The sequence below is a fragment of the Pristiophorus japonicus genome, chromosome 3, assembly GCF_044704955.1.
Source record: "Pristiophorus japonicus isolate sPriJap1 chromosome 3, sPriJap1.hap1, whole genome shotgun sequence".
NCBI lineage: Eukaryota > Metazoa > Chordata > Chondrichthyes > Pristiophoridae > Pristiophorus > Pristiophorus japonicus.
In genome coordinates this window covers 177,672,131-177,693,644 of record NC_091979.1, presented here as the reverse complement: position 1 = coordinate 177,693,644, position 21,514 = coordinate 177,672,131, and the positions used below count along the sequence as shown (strand labels likewise).

Genomic DNA, 21,514 nt, shown 5'->3' with positions numbered 1-21,514 from the left:
CTTTTGCGAGGTTACCTATTCAATAGGATTTGGGGAAAGCTGCCACAGTGAATGCTAAGTAACCCTCATCACATTCAAGTCAGGGAGAACAGTTTAGACAGTTGATAGAGCAGAACATTTTTAAAAAGAACAACCTCCAAGGTAAGCAAGCTATTGCTTTCACCCAGCTCTTCCTATTGAGAGAATACTGTGGAATGAATGAACTAACCCTTCAACTGAATGACTGATGTGGCATCTAGTAAGGGCCCGACATTTAGAAACAGCACAAGGATTTTCTGATGGCCGAGTGGGCCAAGGCACCAGCTAGAAGGCCTCGGGATTGGTCTGTCACTATTCAGTCTATGTATCAGGTGAGGACAGAGACAATTAATGGTTTGTCTTCCACAGTTGCATAGTCTGCTGACACTCACCATATAAACTTCCAATATAAACAGTAGCGAGATTCTGGAGGCTTGCCACTGCTGGTGGAACTGTACACCTGCAAGAGTTCGTGCCTTCGGGGGAGGAAGGGAGAAATGTGGGGGCGGGGAGGAATGAGTAGACTGATGCCCATAGACCGCTGTCCTGCTTGATTTCGCCCGCGCTTTAAGGGGTGGGGCAATAATGGAGAGCAGACCAGGAGCGAGATGCGGAGGGGGGGGGGGGGAAATCAAAGGACTTCAAGTAAAGGATTACTATCTTGAAACCAAGGCTATTTTGGCTCTGAATCTGTTTATTTCCAGCAGGAACATTTTGGGATGTCCTGATGAACAGTCTACCATAAAATTCCTTCATAAGCTGCAACTTGTATTGTCTTTATTAAATTAGACATAAATGGTGCAAAGAACTTATTTGAATCTGAGTTCACCGCCAGGCCAAATTGACTGCCACTCGCTGATCTGAGCTTCTTTTATACTCTGTCAAAACAGGCCTTTGAAGAGAGCTGATTGCCTTCAGGTGGCCAAGTTAATTAGACGAGGGTTAGCTGTTGGGCAGTAGCAGAGATACAGGCCCGGTCATTAGCGAACAAATTTGTCAATGCATCAATTCACCTCGATGAAAACATAGTCTGTTCAGGTCACTGAGAAGTGCATTGTGGCTCCTTTAAGTGACCTATTGAGCCTAAATGACTTTTGGCAATAGATGTTTCTGTTGTTTTTTTTTCTCCTGTCTTATTTGCTGGTGACCCTTTAGGCTGCCTGGCTTTTCTGTTTGGGTATTGAATAATGGTTTTACAAGTAAGGTGAAAGTACACAGAAAATCAAGCTGGTGTGAGGAGGTTCCTTCAGCTGGACTGAAGTGGAAAAGGAAACAGATTTGTCAAAGTTTCAAGTACAATGGCTTTACCAGCCATGAATTCTTTGGACTAGTCCAAGGAGCACTGGTAATGCAGTCTAGTTAATCCACCTTGCGGAAGGTTTCTGCTGTTTCATTATCTCTTGATGCATAAAGGGAGTAGGATTGATTGCAATTAGCCTGACAGCGGGGTGACTTCTATCCAGAGGGGAAGATAGCCTGAGTAATGGGAAGATTAGGGTTTAATGTACAGACATAACCATTGCAGAAGAAATGTTCGAGGTTACAGCTGTGTAACTACATTATTCTTGTTAAATGAACCACCTGCTCTGATAGCTGTTAGACTCTGGGGTTTCTGCCTGGTCCTCCCTTACTGCTCCAGCCCCATAATTGTTTTTGTGGGAACTTTTATCTGAACAGCTTTTTTGTTTGGTCTCTAGATAGTTTCAAAGAAGGGTTCTGATTGGCTGAAAAATCCAGGCTGGCATTGTACAGACCTCATTGGTTATTGTGGTGAAGTGATTGGAGAGTTTTCTCTCTATATTCTGAATTTTGTTCTACGTTACAACATTTTATTTCCTACATTACAACAGTGACTACACTTCACAAAGGTAATAATCTCTGGATTACTACCTGAGCCACGAGCAAATTTGCACAGGGTAAATAAGATCAGAGTTAAACATGTGGCTCAAAGACTGGTGTGGACGAAATGGGTTTTGGTTCGTGGGGCACTGGCATCAGTACTGGGGTAAGAGGGAGCTGTTCCGTTGTAACGGACTCCACTTGGACCGTGCTGGGATGGGGGTCTTGGCGAATCGAATAACTAGGGCTGCAGAGAGGGCTTTAAACTAATTAGTGGGGGAGAGGGTTCAGGGTGAATGAAAATTTTAAAAATTCAAAGAATAAGGAGAAGGCAATAGATTAGAGTAGCACTGCGGGAAATGAAAACCAAAGTGTGACAGGAAAGGACAGAATGTATAAACATAAGTGAATAAGAAAATGGTGTCAAAGCAGGAAAAAAGGTAAAGAAAACACATTTAAAAACTCGTTTTCTGAATACACGCAGCATTTGTAACAAAATAGATGAGTTGACGGCACAAAAAGATACAAATGGGTATGATCTGATGGCTATTAGAGACGTGGTTGCAAGGCGACTTAAGGCTGGGAACTAAATATTCAGCGGTATTTGACAATTCGGAAGGACAGACAGAGGAAAGTGAGGTGGGGTAGCTCTGTTAATGAGATCAGTGCATTCGTGAGAAACGATACTGGCTCAGAAGATCAAAATGTTGAATCAGTTTGGGTGGAGATAAGGAATAATAAAGGGAAAAAAGTTGTTTGTGGGTGTAGTCATTAGGCCCCCTAACAGTAGCTACACTGTTGGACGGAGTATAAATCAAGAAATAATGGAGGCTTATAAAAACGAAACGGCAATAATCATGGGCGATTTTAGTCTTCACATTGATTGGACAAAACAAACTGGCCAGGGTAGCCTTGAAGAGTTCATCGAGTGTATCCGGGATAGTTTCCTTGAACAGTACATTGTGGAACCAACCAGGGAGCAGGCTATCTTAGATCTGATACCTTGTAATGAGACAGGATTAATAAATGATCTACTAGTAAAGGATCCTCTAGGAATGAGTGACCATAACATGATTGAATTTCAAATTCAGTTGGAGGGTGAGAAAGTTGGATCTCTAACCAGTGTACTAAGCTTAAATAAAGGAGACTGCAAAGATATGAGGGCAGAGTTGGCTAAAGTGGACTGGGAAAATAGATTAAAGAGATGGATGGTTGATGAGCAGTGGCAGACATTTAAGGAGATATTTCACAACTCTCAACAAAAATATATCCCAATGAGAAGAAAAGGCTGTAAGAGAAGGAATAACCATCCGTGGCTAACTGAGGAAATAAGGGATAGTATCAAATTGAAACCAAGGGCATACAATGTGGCCAAGACTAGTGGGAGGTCAGAGGATTGGGAAACTTTTAAAAGCCAGCAAAAAACAACAAAAAAAATAAGAGAGGGAAGATAGGTTGTGAAAGTAAACTAACATGAAATATAAAAACAGATAGTAAGAGTTTCTACAGATGTATAAAAATGAAAAGAGTGGCGAAAGTAAATGTTGGTCCCCTAGAGGATGAGACTGGGGAATTAATAATGGGGAACAGGGCAGAGACTTATGAACAAATATTTTGTATTGGTTTTCACGTTAGAAGACACTAAAAACATTCCAATAGTGGATAATCAAGGGGCTATAGGTCGGGAGGAACTTAATACAATCACTACCACTAATGAAGAAATACTAGGTAAAATAATGGGACTAAAAGTGGACATGTCTCCTGAACTTGTTGGCTTGCATCCTCGGGTCCTAAAAGAAGTGGCTGCAGAGATAGTGGATGCATTGGTTGTAATCTACCAAAATTTCCTAGATTCTGGGGAAGTCTCAGCGGATTGGAAAAGCACAAATGTAAGGCCCCTATTTAAAAAAGGAGGCAGAAAGAAAGCTGGAAACTATAGACCAGTTAGCCTAACATCTGTCATTGGGGAAATGCTGGAGTCCATTATTAAGGAAGCAGTAGCAGGACATTTGGAAAAGCATGATGCAATCAAGCAGAGTCAGCTTGGTTTTATGAAAGGGAAATCATGTTTGACAAATTTGCTGGAGTTCTTTGAGGATGTAATGAGCAGGGTGGATAAGGGGGAACCAGTAGATATGATGTATTTGGATTTCCAGAAGGCATTCAGTAAGGTGCCACATAAAAGGTTACTGCACAAGATAAAAGTTCATGGGGTTGGGGGTAATATATTAGCATGGATAGAGGATTAGCTAACGAACAGAAAAGAGAGTCGGGATAAATGGGTCATTTTCCGGTTGGCAAACAGTAACTAGTGGGGTGCTGCAGGGATCGGTGCTGGGGCCTCAACTATTTACATTCTATATTAATGACTTGGATGAAGGGACTGAGTGTAATGTAGCCAAATTTGCTGATACAAAGATGGGTGAGAAAGAAAATTGTGAAGAGGACACACAGAATCTGCAAAGGGATATAGGCAGGCTAAGTGAGTGTGCAAAAAAAATTGGCAGATGGAGTATAATGTAGGAAAATGTGATATTATCCACTTTAGCAGAATAAATAGAAAAGCAAATTATAATTTAAATGGAGAAAAATTGTAAAGTGCTTCAGTACAGAGGGACGTAGGGGTCCTTGTGCATGTAACACAAAGTTAGTATGCAGGTAAAGCAATTAAGCAGGAAGATAAATAGGATGTTGACCTTTATTGCAAAGGGGATAGTGTGTAAAAGCAGAGAAGTCCTGCTACAACTGTACAGGGTGTTGGTGAGGCCACACCTAGAATACTGCGTGCAGTTTTGGTCTCCGTATTTAAGGAAAGATATACTTGCATTGGAAGCTATTCAGAGAAGATTCACTAGATTGATTCTGGAGAAGAGGGGGTTGACTTATGAAGGGGGTTGAGTAGATTGGGTTTATACTCATTGGAGTTCAGAAGAATGAAAGGTGATCTTAACAAAACATATGATAATGAGGGGGCTCGACAAGGTGGATGCAGAGAGGATATTTTCCACTCCTAGGGGAAACTAAAACTAGGGGGCATAGTCTCAGAATAAGGGGCCGCCCATTTAAAACTGAGATGAGGAGAAATTTCTTCTGAGGGTTATAAATCTATTGAATTCTCTGCCCCAGAGAGCTGTGGAGGCTGGGTGATTGAATATATTTAAGGTGGAGAAAGACAGATTTTTGAGCGATAAGGGAGTAAAGGATTATGGGGAGCGGGCAGGGAAGTGGAACTGAGTCCATGATCAGATCCTCCATGACCTTTATTAAATGGCGGAACGTTGTGGGCCTTCCTGACCTGCGAGAGGACACCATCGCAGGTCGGGAGTATAAGAACATGCCACTACAACCTGCAGTGCGAGCCGTTCCAAGTGTGCGACGGCTTCAAGGAGGGCAACATCATCAAAACTCAGGTTGCCGTTTGGAGCTTGGAACATTGGCGGGGCACAGGTACAGCAGAGGGCGGGAAGGTCGGGGCGGATGAGCGGTGAGAGATCGAGGCAGAAATGCGGTGAGTGATCATGGCGGAGGTGTGGCAAATGTTTGGTGGCAGAGGAGCGGCGAGAGATCGTGATAGAGGTGCGGAAAATGGGAGTCCGGGGCCCAGGAGCAGCATGGGCCTGCCCACACTGCGATGTGTGCGCGCATTAGGTCCGTGCAGCAGAGCAGGTTTCCAGTCATCCTGGTTAACCTTTGCCACTGGATAAAGGCCTAGCAATGTCAAGCCCGTGTGATGGCTGATGTGCAACGGTCACCACGCGTTAAAAAAATCCACGCACTGGCATCTTCCACCCCTGGAGTTCAGGACTGGAATATTTGGTCCTTCATTGAAACATCTATGAACTCATTCCTTTTTGTGTGGAAGCAAGTCATCCTCCTTTGAGGGACCGTCTATGATGATGAAATGGCGGAGCAGGTTCGAGGGGTGAAATGGCCTACTCCTGCTCCTATTTCTTATGGGACATCTGGTGGTCATGAAAAGCTCTATTGAAATACAAGTCTTTTTTCTGAACAAGGTGGGTGGAGTTTGAACCTGGGACAGTCCTGGCTCATGTGGCCTCGCAACAGCAGGTGGTATATCTACACACAGCTGTTGGGGGAGCTTTGCTTTCTGCCTTGTCCTCAGACTGGTAAGTTGATGGTTCCCCGAGAGCTGACTGTTAAGAGGCCTGAGCCAGTAAAGTGCTGTCGTGGCAATTGTGGTCTCATCCTGCAAGAGTCCAATTTGCTAATGAAAATGTCATTTTTGTCTGTGTGTCTGTGTTTGGCAAGAAGTCTTTCCCTATAAAAGTGCTGTGTGTATATATACTGAAAAACAAAATGATCCACAGATGTTTGCAAATCCGAATCATAACTTAAAAGGGCATTGTCCTCATCCGCAAGTGTTGGACACAGGCTTTTTTTCCATATGTAATGTTTTTTTTAAGTGTGAAAGGTGTTTGTTTTGTCATTTTCCTCCCTACAGATGGGGCTGCCTCGTGATTGGTTATGGTCCCATGGGACTGCCTCGTGGTTGGTTATAGATTGGATAAGCTGGGGCTGTTCTCCGAGCAGAGAAGATTGAGAAGATTTGATAGAGGTGTAATGCTGTAACCATCCTATGATTCTATGGTCCTATGGGACTGCCCCATGGTTAGTTATGGTCCCATGGAACTGCCTCGTGGTTCCAGATGACCGGCTGGTGCTGGGCTACCATTCCATGGTTGTTGGTAGCCCTCCAGCACCTCACTCAGCTGCTTGTCTTCAGATATGAACCAGACCAGTGTGTGTCACCTGGCTATTTGACCATGAAGGGCATCACAACCGAGCCTAATTCTGTCCTCAGCTGACATCACACTGTATAGCAGAAGTCCCTGGATGCCGATCAAGAGCAGGAACCCTGGTTGACTTACTTAAGCCAGTTGTCGGACCCGAACTGAGAGAAGCTGATTTGGAATCGAATTTGGGATCGTCTAGGCCAGGTGGCTTAGTGCCACAGAAAATGGTGCATGTGATCACTATGCTATCAGTGGAGCTCCAAGTTACTTGGACAGGGACAAACAGTCTTGCATAATTTTCTGAGCAATAATGTGACTCATATTTTTACATTGTGTATGTGTAAACATGTAAAATGAGGAAATTAATGCAATAGTAAGGAGGGACATTAGCCTGGATGATGTGGAATCGGTATGGGTGGAGCTGCGGAATACAAAAGGGCAGAAAACGCTAGTGGGAATTGTGTACAGACCACCAAACAGTAGTAGTGAGGTTGGGGACAGCATCAAACAAGAAATTAGGGATGTGTGCAATAAAGGTACAGTAGTTATCATGGGTGACTTTAATCTACATATTGATTGGGCTAACCAAATTGGTATCAATGCGGTGGAGGAGAATTTCCTGGAGTGTATTAGGGATGGTTTTCTAGACCAATATGCTGAGGAACCAACTTGAGAGCTGGCCATCCTAGACTGGGTGATGTGTAATGAGAAGGGACTAATTGGCAATCTTGTGCGAGGCCCCTTGGGGAAGAGTGACAATAATATGGTAGAATTCTTTATTAAGATGGAGAGTGACACAGTTAATTCGGAAACTAGGGTCCTGAACTTAAGGAAAGGTAACTTCGATGGTATGAGGCGTGAATTGGCTAGAATAGACTGGCAAAGGATACTTGAAGGCTTGACGGTGGATAGGCAATGGCAAACATTTAAAGATCACATGGATGAACTTCAGCAATTGTACATCCCTGTCTGGAGTAAAAATAAAACGGGGCTCAACCGTGGCTAACAAGGGAAATTAAGGATAGTGTTAAAATCAAGGAAGAGGGATATAAATTGGCTAGAAAAAGCAACAAACCTGAGGACTGGGAGAAATTTAGACTACAACAGAGGAGGACTAAGGGCTTAATTAAGAGGGGGAAAATAGAGTACGAGAGGAAGCTTGCAGGGAACATAAAAACTGACTGCAAAAGCTTCTGTAAATATTTGAAGAGAAAAAGATTAGTGAAGACAAATGTAGGTCCCTTGCAGTCAGATTCAGATGAATTTATAATGGGGAACAAAGAAATGGCAGACCAATTGAACAAATACTTCGGTTCTGTTTTCACGAAGGAAGACACAAATAACCTTCCGGATGTACTAGGGGATAGTTGGTAGTGAGAAGGAGGAAATGAAACAATTTCCTGCCTAATAAGGATATTCGTTAGGGAAATTGATGGGATTGAAGGCCAATAAATCCCCGGGGCCTGATAGTCTGCATCCCAGAGTACTTAAGAAAGTGGCCCTAGAAATAGTGAATGTATTGGTGGTCATTTTCCAATAGTCTTATCGACTCTGGATCAGTTCCTATGGACTGGAGAGTAGCTAATGCAGCACCACTTTTTAAAAAAGGAGGGAGAGAGAAAACAGGGAATTATAGACCGGTTAGCCTGACATCAGTAGTGGGGAAAATGTTGGAATCAATTATTAAAAATGAAATAGCGCATTTGGAAAGCAGTGACAGGATCGGTCCAAGTCAGCATGGATTTATGAAAGGAAAATCATGCTTGACGAATCTTCTGGAATTTTTTGAGGATGTAACTAGCAGAGTGGACAAGGGGAACCAGTGGATGCAATGTATTTGGACTTTCAAAAGGCTTTTGACAAGGTCCCACACACGAGATTGGTGTGCAAAGTAAAAGCGCATGGTATTGGGGGTAATGTACTGACGTGGATAGAGAACTGGTTGGCAGACAGGAAGCAGAGAGTCCTTTTCAGAATGGCAGGCAGTGACTAGTGGAGTGCCGCAGGGCTCAGTGCTGGGACCCCAGATATTTACAATATACATTAATGATTTAGATGAAGGAATTGAGTGTAATATCTCCAAGTTTGCAGATTGAAATTGAACTGGGTGGCAGTGTGAGCTGTGAGGAGGACGCAAAGAGGCTGCAGGGTGACTTGGACAGGTTAGGTGAGTGGGCAAATGCATGGCAGATGCAGTATAATGTGGATAAATGTGAGGTTATCCATTTTGGCGGCAAAAACATGAAGGCAGAATATTATCTGAATGGTGGCAGATTAGGAAAAGGGGAGGTGCAATGAGACCTGGGTGTCATGGTTCATCAGTTATTGAAAGTTGGCATGCAGGTACAGCAGGCGGTGAAGGCGGCAAATGGTATGTTGGCCTTCGTAGCTAGGGGATTTGAGTACAGTAGGAGGGAGGTCGTACTGCAGTTATACAGGACCTTGGTGAGGCCTCAGCTGGAATATTGTGTTCAGTTTTGGTCTCCTAATCTGAGGAAGAACGTTCTTGCTATTGAGGGAGTGCAGTGAAGGTTCACCAGACTGATTCCAGGGATGGCTGGACTGACATATGAGGAGAGACTGGATCAACTGGGCCTTTATTCACTGGAGTTTAGAAAGATGAGAGGGAATCTCATAGAAACGTATAAGATTCTGACGGGACTGGACAGGTTGGATGCGGGAAGAATGTTCCCGATCTTGGGGAAGACCAGAACCAGGGGACACAGTCTTAGGATAATGGGTAGGCCATTTAAGACTGAGATAAGGAGAAACTTCTTCACTCAGAGAGTTGTTAACCTGTGGAATTCCCTGCCGCAGTGAATTGTTGATGCCAGTTCATTGGATACATTCAAGAGGGAGTTAGATAATGCCCTTATGTCTAAAGATATCAAGGGGTATGGAGAGAAAGCAGGAAAGTGGTACTGAGGGAATGATCAGCCATGATCTTATTGAATGGTGGTGCAGGCTCGAAGGGTCAAATAGCCTACTCCTGCATCTATTTTCTATGTTTCTAACATGGGAGAGTTCACTACTTTCAATAATATTTCATTAGTTGTCTTTTGCTGACTATTGTATGGAGCAATTTGCTTTCCAGTTCAGCCACACTGCTTCTTTAGGGCTTTGGCTCTGCCTAGTCGAATAATGATTAGTACTGGCCTGGAAAAGAAAAGATTTCTGCATTAGAATCGCACCAGGTGACTGTATCAACCAGGATAAGCAACCATCCAATCTGTCCGCTCATTCAGCACGCTCCTTTTTGTTTAAGAAAAATGTAATCTATTTTGATCCAGAAGTAAATGCTGCTCCATGTGTATGTTTAGGTACGTTGTAATCTGTCTCGGCCATTCCAGTTGTAAACATCGCTCTTAATGTTTCCTTCATATCGACATCCAGGCAATCGCACTTTGAAAATATTATTTTGTGTCAACATTGCTTGTCAAAGTAGTGCAGCCCCCTTCCGCCCCCTCACCTTCTCAGAAGGTGCTGAGTTTACTTGTTTACAGCTCCATGAGGGTCAGCTGCCCTCTGATACCTTATTCAAAGTATTCATTCATCATGGGTGAGCTTAAAAAATGTGTTGTCAGGCTGTTTCAGCTGCACCTAATCCTGTATTTGCCCAGGAGTCATTGGATAGTGATTAGAAGGAGGAATGGCCACTTTTATTTCCATTTCCAACCCTCCCCTGATTGAGATATGAAGATGATTGATATGCTACCACCACCTAAACTGAGATCGGCTAACTCAGCAGAAGCCAAGGAGATTGGCGAGGATTGGGATGATGAAACAGAAAGACTTATTGCAGAATTTAGGTTGAGCTGGAGTTTGTGAAGGTGAACCTTGGGAGGCTGCAGAGGAGAGCAATGGAGGAGTTGAGGGTGTTGTAGGTGAGAGTTTCAGTGATAGTGGGTTGAGATGGTGATTGAGGTGGGACAATATTATGGAGGTGGAAATAGGTGCGCTTTGGTAATAGATTGGATGTGAGGTTTGAAGCCAAGCTCAGTGTTGAACCAGGGCACTCAGGTTGCACACCATCGGAGTAGCTTGGCAGGGATCAAAACCAAAGGTTAAAGTACTGATTTTCTGGTGAGAACCAACAATAATATTTTTGGTCTCGCTGATGTTCGGTTGAAGAGAGTCTGACAACACATCAACAGTTGTGGAGACGAGAGCAGTGGCACAGAAGCTTACCCTATGGTTTGGATGACATTGCAAAGAGGTGTTCTGTCAGAGAGGAACAGGAGGAGGTTGAGGTTGCCACGTTTCCATTTTGGAACTGCTCACACTCTGCAGCAAGCGACACATTTACTTGCGGAAGATCAAGGGAGCTGCTTTAAAAGTGCAGTGCATCCAGGGTGTGACCTCTTGACCACATTTTAGCACAGAAGGCTTAAAGAAAATTGAAAACTGTGTGGCTGTTCAAGTGTGCAAACTCTCCATTATGGTCAGTGTTACTTCAATGTTAGCTGTAGGAGGAATCAGTCCAGGAGCTGAAGCTTCTCCCCCCAGTGTGTTGATGAGGCCCCCTGAGATTAAAGCTAATAGTTTATTTTGCTCTGTCTCCTATGAGCTGGCAATAAAAAGTCACCATGGGACTTTCTTGGAGCTGTCAATCTTTCCATGTGTGGGCTCCAAGGAATCCTCAAGTGCTGGGTTTATGCGAAAACAATGTTCCAGGGCAGAAAGCTGGGTCGCAGGTGAGATCACCTCACACAAACAGATTGAGACCATCAGGAGTCCAGTAAATTACGTGGACTCTGTGAGGTCTGCAGCAAAATCCCAAATTTTATTCCATTTTCCCTGAAGCTGTAAATCCACTGGGGCCGCAATTTGTTGTGATGCAGACGAGGTTTTGGGAGTGGGGTGTTTCTTTAAACAAAATTTAATTGGCCCAGATTTTATGGTCAGCGGCCAAGTGAATGGCCGCTCACTGCTGACCTCAAAGAAAGCTGCCCACAAAGGTCGAGCAATTTCAATGGCGTGGATTTTACCTCTCCCAACATTAATTTGAATCTGACGCCAACTCTAGGGGATCTCCAGCATCCAGCAACAATGGTGTCGTCAAGCTGGCACCAATCACTGAAGAATTCTAACAGACAGGAAACCAGGAAGTAAAATGGAGATTTTATCGTTCACTTTTTAATCGTTTTACAGAGAGCCAAATAATGTTTGGGACATACATATGGCATTAAGAGAGAAGTTGAAATGTCATTTTTTTGTTTGTTTATTATATAAAAAAACTTGTGGAATTTTTAACATCTTGGAAAAATTTGAGTGCACCATTAATAACCCAGTTACACCTTTCAACAAGGATTGACTTTCGGGGTTTTTAAATAGCGATGCAGGGTATTAGAATGTAATGGAAGTTTTCATCGGGAACTGATATTTGAATTGATTGCCGGCTCTGGGTAGTTAAACAGTGCAGCCTGTGGAGGAGCAGGGGGTGATTAACAACAACTTCTGGATTTACGCTTTTTTTCCGCACATGTGCGGACTCCTGAAATTGCTGATAGTTTCAGAAGAGTAATGATGGCACCCGCTAACAGTTTCACTGTTGTTACCGCTGGGAAAATCCAGGCTGTTATATCCTAAAACTTTTAAGGGCTGGATTTTTTACTGTTGTCTGCCTCTGTTTTTGCCCCGGAGTGGTGGTAATGGCAGAGTGAAGTGGCAGTGAACTCTTCCGGACAGACGGCCAGCTTCCAACGCCTTGCCGGGGTTTTCGGGTCCGGTTTCGGCGGGGCACGGAGCACTCTGCCCGGAAGAGGTGAGCCGGTGTGCAACGCCCATGGTTACGACACTGGCTCAACTTTTGACTCCCGTCCGACCCGTAGCGCGCCCTGGTGGGAACTCCTGTGAAAGCAGGCGCTCCAAGCTGTAACAGCTGCTGTGAGGTAAGTAATGGCGACCTCAAGTAAGTGTGATTATTTTATCTCTTTTTTTGCGATTTATGTTGTGGTGGCGTGGGCTATGAATTGACTCTGTTTTTGGAGAGTTTTCTTCAGGTTTTTTTTATCCAAAGACCTCTTGGACTGCTCCCAGGCCGGCTGTTTAGCTCGGGATTTTCACATGCTGAGCCGGCCGAGCGCCCTAAGAGTTGTGTAACATCGCTCTTTTATTACTCCGCCCTACCCTCAATGCCTAGCTGTCCAATTTTGCTGACTGAGGCACAAACTTTTTCCAGGCAGTATCAGGGCTGCCCCGCCGTTGTTAACACCCCGAAATATTAAAAACTGAAAATCCAGCCCGAGTGTGCATTGGTGCCACTTTATAAAATGTTTCGCCAACTGTTTTTTCCAGCCCATGAATTCCATGATCGATGTCATAGATGAAGTGATTATAATTAGTATCGATGATTTCCCCCTCGTGGCCACATTCAATCAAAAGTTTCAAATTAAATAGACAAAAATAATTGCCCCCTCTTCCTCTCAAGACACTGATTCTGCTGGGGTATGGTTGTACCAGTATTGGCCATGCTCTCCTATCTTGCCCACTGGTTAAATTTCATGTGTGAACCTAACCAGTGAGTGTCAGCTCATATTTGAACGTCGGGGGACAGGGTGGGGGGTGTGGGCGTGCAGCATTTGAACTCGACCCTGTCCTCGTCTGACCTGCACATGTCCAGTAGCACGCACTGGCTGATCGACGGGTGGATGTTCTCCCCCCCACCCCTCCCACATCCCTTGCTAGCTACGGGACTTGGAATCCAAAGGTAGTGTGCCTGCCCACCACCTGACTGAAATCAGCAAGCGCAACACAAACTAGGGCTCAGACTTGGGGGGGGGGGGGGGGGGGGCGAAATTGGCCCTTTCTATAAGAGCCATGACCGCCTCAAAGATGCAGCCATGGGTCGGTAAGGATTCACCGCTCGGTCGGCGGGGAGGGCAGCCATTTTGTAAATTGCCTTCCTTTATTTTTGGAGCGATGTACAGGAACGCCTCAGCCATCTTCCCTCCCCGTCGGGCACGCCCCCCCCCCCCCCCCCTTTTCCGCCCTGCGGGAAATTGCCCCTCGGGAGCAGATCGGCATTGGGGCGGAGAAAACAAAAAAAAAAGGGGAGTGCTCCCCATTTGGGGTGGACGGTAATTTAGGCCCTGGGAGCTTCCTGCAGTGGATGACTCGGTGACATACCACAGGTCTGTAGCCATTAAATTACTGGAGGAAGCTCGAGGGAAACCATCTCAAAAACTGCATCGCATAAACTTAGCGAGGCAGCAGCTATCCTGTTGGCTGCAGCAAAGGCCTTCTTGGTGGCCATTATGGCAGAATTTTCAGGAACTGAATCTCTGCTCAAAGACCTTTTCCATAGAGGTCTTCTAAATGCTCTTCCCTCCCCTTATTTAAAATAAACCTCCAGCTCTTGTGATGGTTCAGTGGATGAAGGCACTAGTACGACGATGTGCTGACCCAGAAGCATTCTCGCTCAATCAAAGGATATACTTGCTTTGAAGGCAGTTCAGAGAAAGTTCACTAGGTTGATTCTGGAGATGAGGAGGTTGACTTATGAGGAAAGGTTGAGGAGGTTGGGCCTCTACTCATTGGAATTCAGAAAATGAGAGGTGATCTTATTGAAACTGTTATGTATTTAACCCTTTGTAACTTGCATTACACCTGACCACCAGAGGACCCACCTGTTGGAGTCCCAAGGGATCCCAGCATCCCTTGGGAGCACAGTATATAAGCAGGCCACCCAGCAGGTACCTGCATTCTGGAACCTAAATAAAGGAACTCAGGTCACACTTGCTCATTACACACAGTACTCGGTCTCACCATTTATTATGAGTATAACAATTAGCGATGAAGTAACTAACAACAGCGCAAAAATGCAAAGAACAGTCTGCATCCTGGAGAAGTTCTCAGAAGGGGACGATTGGGAGGCCTTCGTGGAGAGACTCAACCAACGAGCTGGAAGGGGACGAGAACGCCACCAAACGAAGGGCGATCCTACTAACTGCCTGTGGGGCAACAACCTGTGGCCTCATAAAGAATCTCCTAGCTCCGGCAAAACCAACAGAGAAATCCTACAAAGAATTATGTACGCTAGTCGGGGAGCACCTAAATCCTAAGGAAAGCGTTTTGATGGCGAGATATTGGTTCTACACGTGTCCATGATCGGAGGGCTAGGAAGTGGCGAGCTATGTCGCTGAACTAAGGTGCCTCGCAGGACATTGTGAGTTTGAGAGATTCCTAGAACAAATGCTCAGAGTTTTTTGTACTGGGCATCAGACATGCGATAATCCTTCGCAAACTGTTGACTGTAGAAACTCCGAATCCGAGTAAAGCCGTAACGATAGCCCAGGCATTTATATCCACCAGCAACAACACCAAGCAGATTTCGCAGAACAAAGAAGTTTCAGCCAGTACTGTGCATAAAGTAACATCGATTTTGAGCAGAAATGTACAGGGCAGAACGTACATGCCGACTGCTGTGGCCGACCTCAATTGACCGAGTATACCATCATCTGTTAATGCGAGGCAGTTAACACCCTGCGCTGCGGAGGTGATCATTGGCCCCATCAATGCCGCTTCAAGCACTATGCGTGCAACGGTTGCAGAACAATGGGATACCTCCAACGAATGCGCAGGCGAGCTGCAAACCCTGTAAACCACCACGTTGCAGAGGAAGATCGATCCACAGTGGATCAGACTGAGTTGGAAACTCGTACGGAGGAGGCAGAAGTGTACGGGGTACACACGTTCACGACGAAATGCCCACCAATATTGAAAGTTAAACTGAACGGCATTCCAGTATCTATGAAGCTGGACACTGGGGCAAGTCAGTCCATAATGAGTAAAAAGGCCTTCGACAGGCTGTGGGGAAAGAAGGCACACAGGCCCAAGCTCAGCTCTATTCACACTAAACTTAAGGACTTACAACAAGGAACTAATTCCTGTAATTGGCAGTGCAGAAGTCAAAGTCTTCGATGATGGAGCAGTACACGAACTCCCGCTGTTGTGCCAGGAGATGGCCCCACGTTGTTTGGCAGAACTGGGACGACATCCGAGCGCTTTCATCCGTCGACGACGCCTAGTGTACCCAGTAGCTGGGCACGTTCTCATAGTTATTCGAGCCAGGCATTGGAAACTTCTCGGGGGCAAAAGTGCAGATCCATTTGGTTCCCTGGTACACGACTCATCCATCACAAGACTCTGGCGGTACCATACATGATGCGTGAAAAAGTGGAAATTGACTTGGACAGGCTGCATCGCGCCGGTGCAATTCAACGACTGGGCCAGTCTGATTGTCCCGGTACTCCAGGAGGACGGTATGGTTAGAATTTGTGGGGACTATAAGTAACGATTAACCGTTTTTTGCTGCAGGACCAGTACCCGTTGCCCAAGGCAGACGAGCTATTTGTGACCCTGGCTGGAGAGAAGACGTTCACCAAGCTGGAGGAGTCTTCATAAGCATCACCTGCATCAACATAGGTTTGTTCATCTACAACCGGTGCCAGTTCGGGATTCGGTCGGCCGCGGCGATCTTCCAGCGGAACATGGAGAGCCTGCTAAAGTCGGTTCTTTGCACAGTGGTTTTCCAGGACGACATACTGGTTACAGGTCGGGACACCATGGAGCACTTGAAGAATCTGGAGCAGATTCTTAGTCGGTTGGATCGCGTGGGGCTCGGGTTGAAACGCTCGGTGTGTTTTCCTGGCACAGGATGTCGAATTCTTAGGAAGGAGAATCGCAGCAGATGGCATCAGATCCACCGACGCCAAGACGGAGGCCATCAAGAACGCACCGCGACCACAGAACGTGACGGAGCTGCAGTCGTTCCTGGGACTCTAACTATTTTGGTAATTTCCTACCTGGGTTAAGCACCCTGCTAGAACCCCTACATGCGCTACTGCGCAAGGGAGACAACTGGGTATGGGGGAATTCACAGGAGGCTGCCTTTAAGAAAGCCAGAAATTTATTGTGTTCTAACAAACTGCTTGTCCTGTATAATCCATGTAAATGATTAGTGCTAGCTTGTGATGCGTCGTCATACGGGGTCAGGTGTGTGTTACAACAGGCTAATGATTCGGGGATTTTGCAACCGGTTGCGTATGCATCCAGGAGTTTGTCCAAGGCCGAAAGGGCCTACAGCATGGTTGAAAAAGCGACTGGCTTGTGTTTACGGGGTTAAAAAAAAATGCACCAGTACTTATTTGGCCTCAAGTTAGAGCTTGAAACGGACCACAAGCCGTTCTCTTGAGAGCAAAGGGATTAATACCAATGCCTCTGCCCGCATCCAAAGATGGGCGCTCACGCTGTCGGTGTACAACTATGTAATCCGCCACAGACCGGGCACACACATTTGCGCAGAAGCTCTGTCGGTTACCATTGCCCACCACCGGGGTGGAAATGGCACAGCTAGTGGACTTGCTCATGGTCATGGAGGCATTTGAGAACAAGAAGTCCCCCGTTATGGTCCACCAGATCAGAATCTGGACTAGCCAGGATCCTATACTGTCCTTAGTAAAAAAAAAAACTGTGTCCTCCATGGGAGCTGGTCTAGTGTCCCAGTGGAAATGCAGGAAGCGCTTAAGCCGTTCCACAGACTCAAAGACGAGTTGTCCCTGCAGGCGGACTGTCTTTTGTGGGGCAATCGCGAGGTCTTGTCCAAGAAAGGCAGAGACACATTTATTTGCGAACTGCACAACACCCACCCAGGCATCGTAATGATGAAAGTCATAGCCAGATCTCACGTGTGGTGGCCTGGCATCGACTCAGATTTAGAGTCATGTGTGCGCCAGTGCAACACTTGCTCTCAGTTGAGCAATGCGACCAGAGAGGCACCGCTAAGTTTATGGTCGTGGCCGTCCAAACCGTGGTCGAGGATCCATGTAAACTATGCGGGCCCATTCCTCTGCAAAATGTTTTTGGTTGTCGTGGATGCTTACTCAAAATGGATTGAATGTGCAATAATGTCTGTAAGCACATCCATGGCCACCATTGAAAGCCTACGAGCCATGTTTGCCACGCACAGCTTGCCTGATGTCCTAGTCAGCGACAATGGGCCGTGCTTCACCAGTGCTGAATTCAAGGAATTCATGACCCGCAACGGGATCGAACATGTCATATCTGCCCTGTTCAAGCCTGCATCCAATGGCCAGGCAGAACGGGTAGTTCAGATCCTCAAGCAAAGCTTGAAACATGTGTCAGAAGGCTCCCTGCCAACCCAGTTGTCCCGAGTGCTGCTCAGCAACCGCACCCCACTCACTCACCGGGGTTCCCCCAGCCGAGCTGCTCATGGAAACGTTGCTCAAAACAAGGCTCTCTCTTGTCCATCCTGATCTCCATGAACATGTGGAGGGCAAGCGGCATCAACTAAGTGCGTACCATGACCGCGCAAATTTGTCACGCGATATCGTGATCAATGATCCTGTGTTTGTGCTCAATTATGGACATGGTCCCAAATGTCTTGCTGGCATGGTCACAGCCAAACAGGTGAGTACAGTGTTTCAGGTCAAACTGACCAATGGACAAACACAAAGAAAACATTTTGAGGTTCACCAACAGCTGCGAACAACCCGAAGAGGACACCACCAATTTTGACCTTCCAACACACACACAAGTGACAACTGACATCATACTTGATCTCAAAACCGAACTCATCATCCCCAGCAGCCCGGCAACGCCGGCTGCCCAACAGCCCAGTGAAGAACTGACCAACCCACCCACACCAGCATTTGTACCGAGACGATTGACAAGAGAACGCAAAGCCCCAGATCGTCTCACCTTGTAAATAAGTGTACTGTTGACTTCACGGGGGAGTGATGTTATGTATGTAACCCTTTGTAACTTGCATTACACCTGACCACCAGAGGGCCCACCTGTTGGAGTCTGAAGGGATCCCAGCATCCCTTGGGAGCGCAGTATATAAGCAGGCCACCCACGAGGTACCTGCACTCTGGAACCTTAATAAAGGAGCTAAGGTCACACGTGATCATTACACACAGTACTCAGTCTCACCATTTATTATGAGTATAACAAACGTATAAGATTATGAGGGGGCTTGACAAGGTGGATGCAGAGAGGATGTTTCCACTGACGGGGGAGACTAGAACTAGAGGGCATAAATCTTAGAATAAGAGACCACCCATTTAAAACTGAGAGATGAGGAGGAATTTCTTCAGAGGGTTGCAAATCTGTGGAATTTGCTGCCTCAGTGAGCTGATGAAGCCGGGACATTGTCTATCTCTGTCTTAAATTTATTCAGTTTCTTAACCGAAAAGGGATTAAGGGGTTATGGGATTAAGAGGGCAGGGAAGTGGATCTAAGTCCATGATCGGATCAGCCATGATCGTATTAAATGATGGAGCAGGCTTGAGGGGACGTATGGCCTACTCCTACTCCTACTCCTGCTCCTATTTCTTATGTTATGTTAATCAACAGTCTTTGCGTTTTGGGTGCAACAGTTGGCTTGAGTGCCCCTGATCCAATGGCACTAAAAGAGGAGCATGGAAGTTCTCCCGGTATCTTGGCCAATACTTATGTCTCGACCAAAAAATTAAAGAGATTATCTGGCTGTTTAGCTCATTGCTTTGGTGGGATAGTGCTGTGTGCAAATTGGCTGCTGAGTTTCCTTACATTACAATATTGTCTATCCTTCGAAAGCACTTCATTGGCTGTAAAGTGCTTTGGGACATCCTGAGGATATAAAAGTTGCTATATAAATGCAAGTTCTTTTTTTTTCTCTAAGATAGGAGGAGAAAAAAACAGTCAATGCACAGTCTGTGTGCAATTTGGCCTACAGACTCTGTCTTCTTGGAATTGTTTAATTTCTCTTGCACTTATTGTAAGGCCTGGGAATTCTGGGCTGTTGATGGAGTAGCTTAGAGATGTAAGTGCTCTGTCTTATTCCACTCTTGGTTCAGAAGGAAGTAGTGCAGCCTGAAACCTGAGCTACTGTTGGAATGTAGCAGAGCACAATGCTGGTTCTGTGAGTGTGCAGAGCCTCGCCATGGGTTAGGAAATGAACAACCACAGACTGAAAAACTCCGTGCACAGAGCAGCAGCCATAATTACCGCTTCAGTGGCTCCTTGTTAAAGCCCTGTTGAGTTTGTGAACGACGTAGAAAAATAAGGTGGTGGACCAGTGGTCACCTGTGAAAGACTTTGTTCTGTTTCTCTGCCACTCTAATACTGCTATTGTGGTCCGAGATGTCTGGTCGTCCTCCATTCCAAACTTTGCTCTCTCCATTCCCCCCCCCCCCACCCCCAAGGTCAAAATCAGCCTGTGAAACATGAGTGTGATTCCTTCCATGTCTTAGCTGCTCCGTAGCCCAGCTCATGGGGTTTTACCAGCTCGAAAACCAGACTCGGGTGGGATCATGGTTCTGAGATCTGCTTTGCTGCAAATGATGAAAATTCACTGAAAATGTCAACAAGGTTGATAAAATCTTTTACCACAAGTGTAAATAGGAGAAAAATTAGCCATTCATTTGTATAAAAACTTTTCTCTTCAGCCTATTCTTTTTAAAAATTTCCACAGCCTACTGAGAAACTGGATGGATTGCAACTGGACCACTATGGGATTCTCCCTGTGTATTCTCTGATAATGATGGAATGGGCCCAGCTCTGACACACAACACAACTTGCATTTACATAGTATCTGTTACTGTAAAGACAGGTCCTGAGGCTCTTGACAGAAGTGTAATCCAAAGAAGGAAAAATTGGGAAGGGTGACTAAAAACTTGGTCAGAGAGTGGACTTTAAGGGCAGCCTTAAAGGAAGAAAGGGATGTGGAGAGGCGGAAAGATGCAGGGAAGGAAATCCAGAGCTGAGGCCAACATTTGCTAGGGGATAATTCGATGGGGTGGCAGCAGCCTGCCAGCCTATTCAGTCATGGGGTCTTTCACAGGCCAGCTCGACGCTGCCTTTCTCCAACACCCACACTTGTGTCATTTGCAGCAGTGGCCTCTGGGCAGCGATCAGGAGTGGGAACCTTGGTTGATTTGTTTTTTTTCCCTTCTCTAGCCAATAGGACCAATTGTAGTAACTTAACAGCTGCCCTGTGTATAATTGCTGCCGCATCATAAATGCTGCTGCTCTGACATCATTTTTGGATGTCCATTATGTGGTGTTGAACCAGACTGTCCGCAATCTTGGTGTCATATTTGACCCCCGAAACCACATATCCGTGCCACTACTAAGACCGTCTACATCCACCTCCAGAGCACTGCCCGACACCACCCTTGCCTCAGCTCCTCATCTGTTGAAACCCTCATCCAAGCCTTTATTATCTCCTGGACTTGACTATTCCAACGCACTCCTGGCTGGCCTCCCATCTTCCACTCTCCATCAACTTGAGGTCATCCAAAACTCTGCTGCCTGTATCCTAACTCGCACCAAATCCCATTCATCCATCACTGCTGTGCTCACTGACCTACATTGGCTCCTGGTTAAGCAAATCCTCGATTTTCAAAATTCTCATCCTTGTTTTCAAATCTCTCCATTCCCTCACCCCACCGTATCTCTGTAATCCTCTCCAACTGCACAACCCTTTGAGATCTCCAAATTCCTCCAGTTCTGGCCGCTTTTATATTCCCAATTTAATCTGCCATTGGGGGCTGAGCCGCCTTTTGCCTAGGCCCTAAGCTCTGCAATTCCCTCCCCAAACCTCTCTGCCTCTCTACCTCTCTCTGCTTTAAAACGCTCCTAATATCTCCTTACAACATTGACTACACTCCAAAAGTACTTCATTGGCTGCAAAGCGCTTTGAGACGTCCGGTGGTCATGAAAGGCACGATATAAATGCATGTCTTTGTGCGGCTTGGTGTCAAATTTTGTTTGATAACGCTCTTGTAAAGCGTCTTGCAACGTTAAATATAAATACAAGTTGTTATAATCATTTCTAGGGCTGTCCATTATTCTCTGTGTAACTTGATCCCAAGCTTCTGTTATTCTTTGAGAAGCTT

General features: G+C 45.7%; 1 protein-coding gene across 2 annotated transcripts in view; it reads left to right on the top strand.

The window, feature by feature from the left end:
• The window catches only part of ahr2 (aryl hydrocarbon receptor 2), a 217,442-nt gene that overhangs the window by 109,011 nt on the left and 86,917 nt on the right, over nucleotides 1-21,514 (top strand). The gene's annotated exons all lie outside the window — the stretch shown is intronic.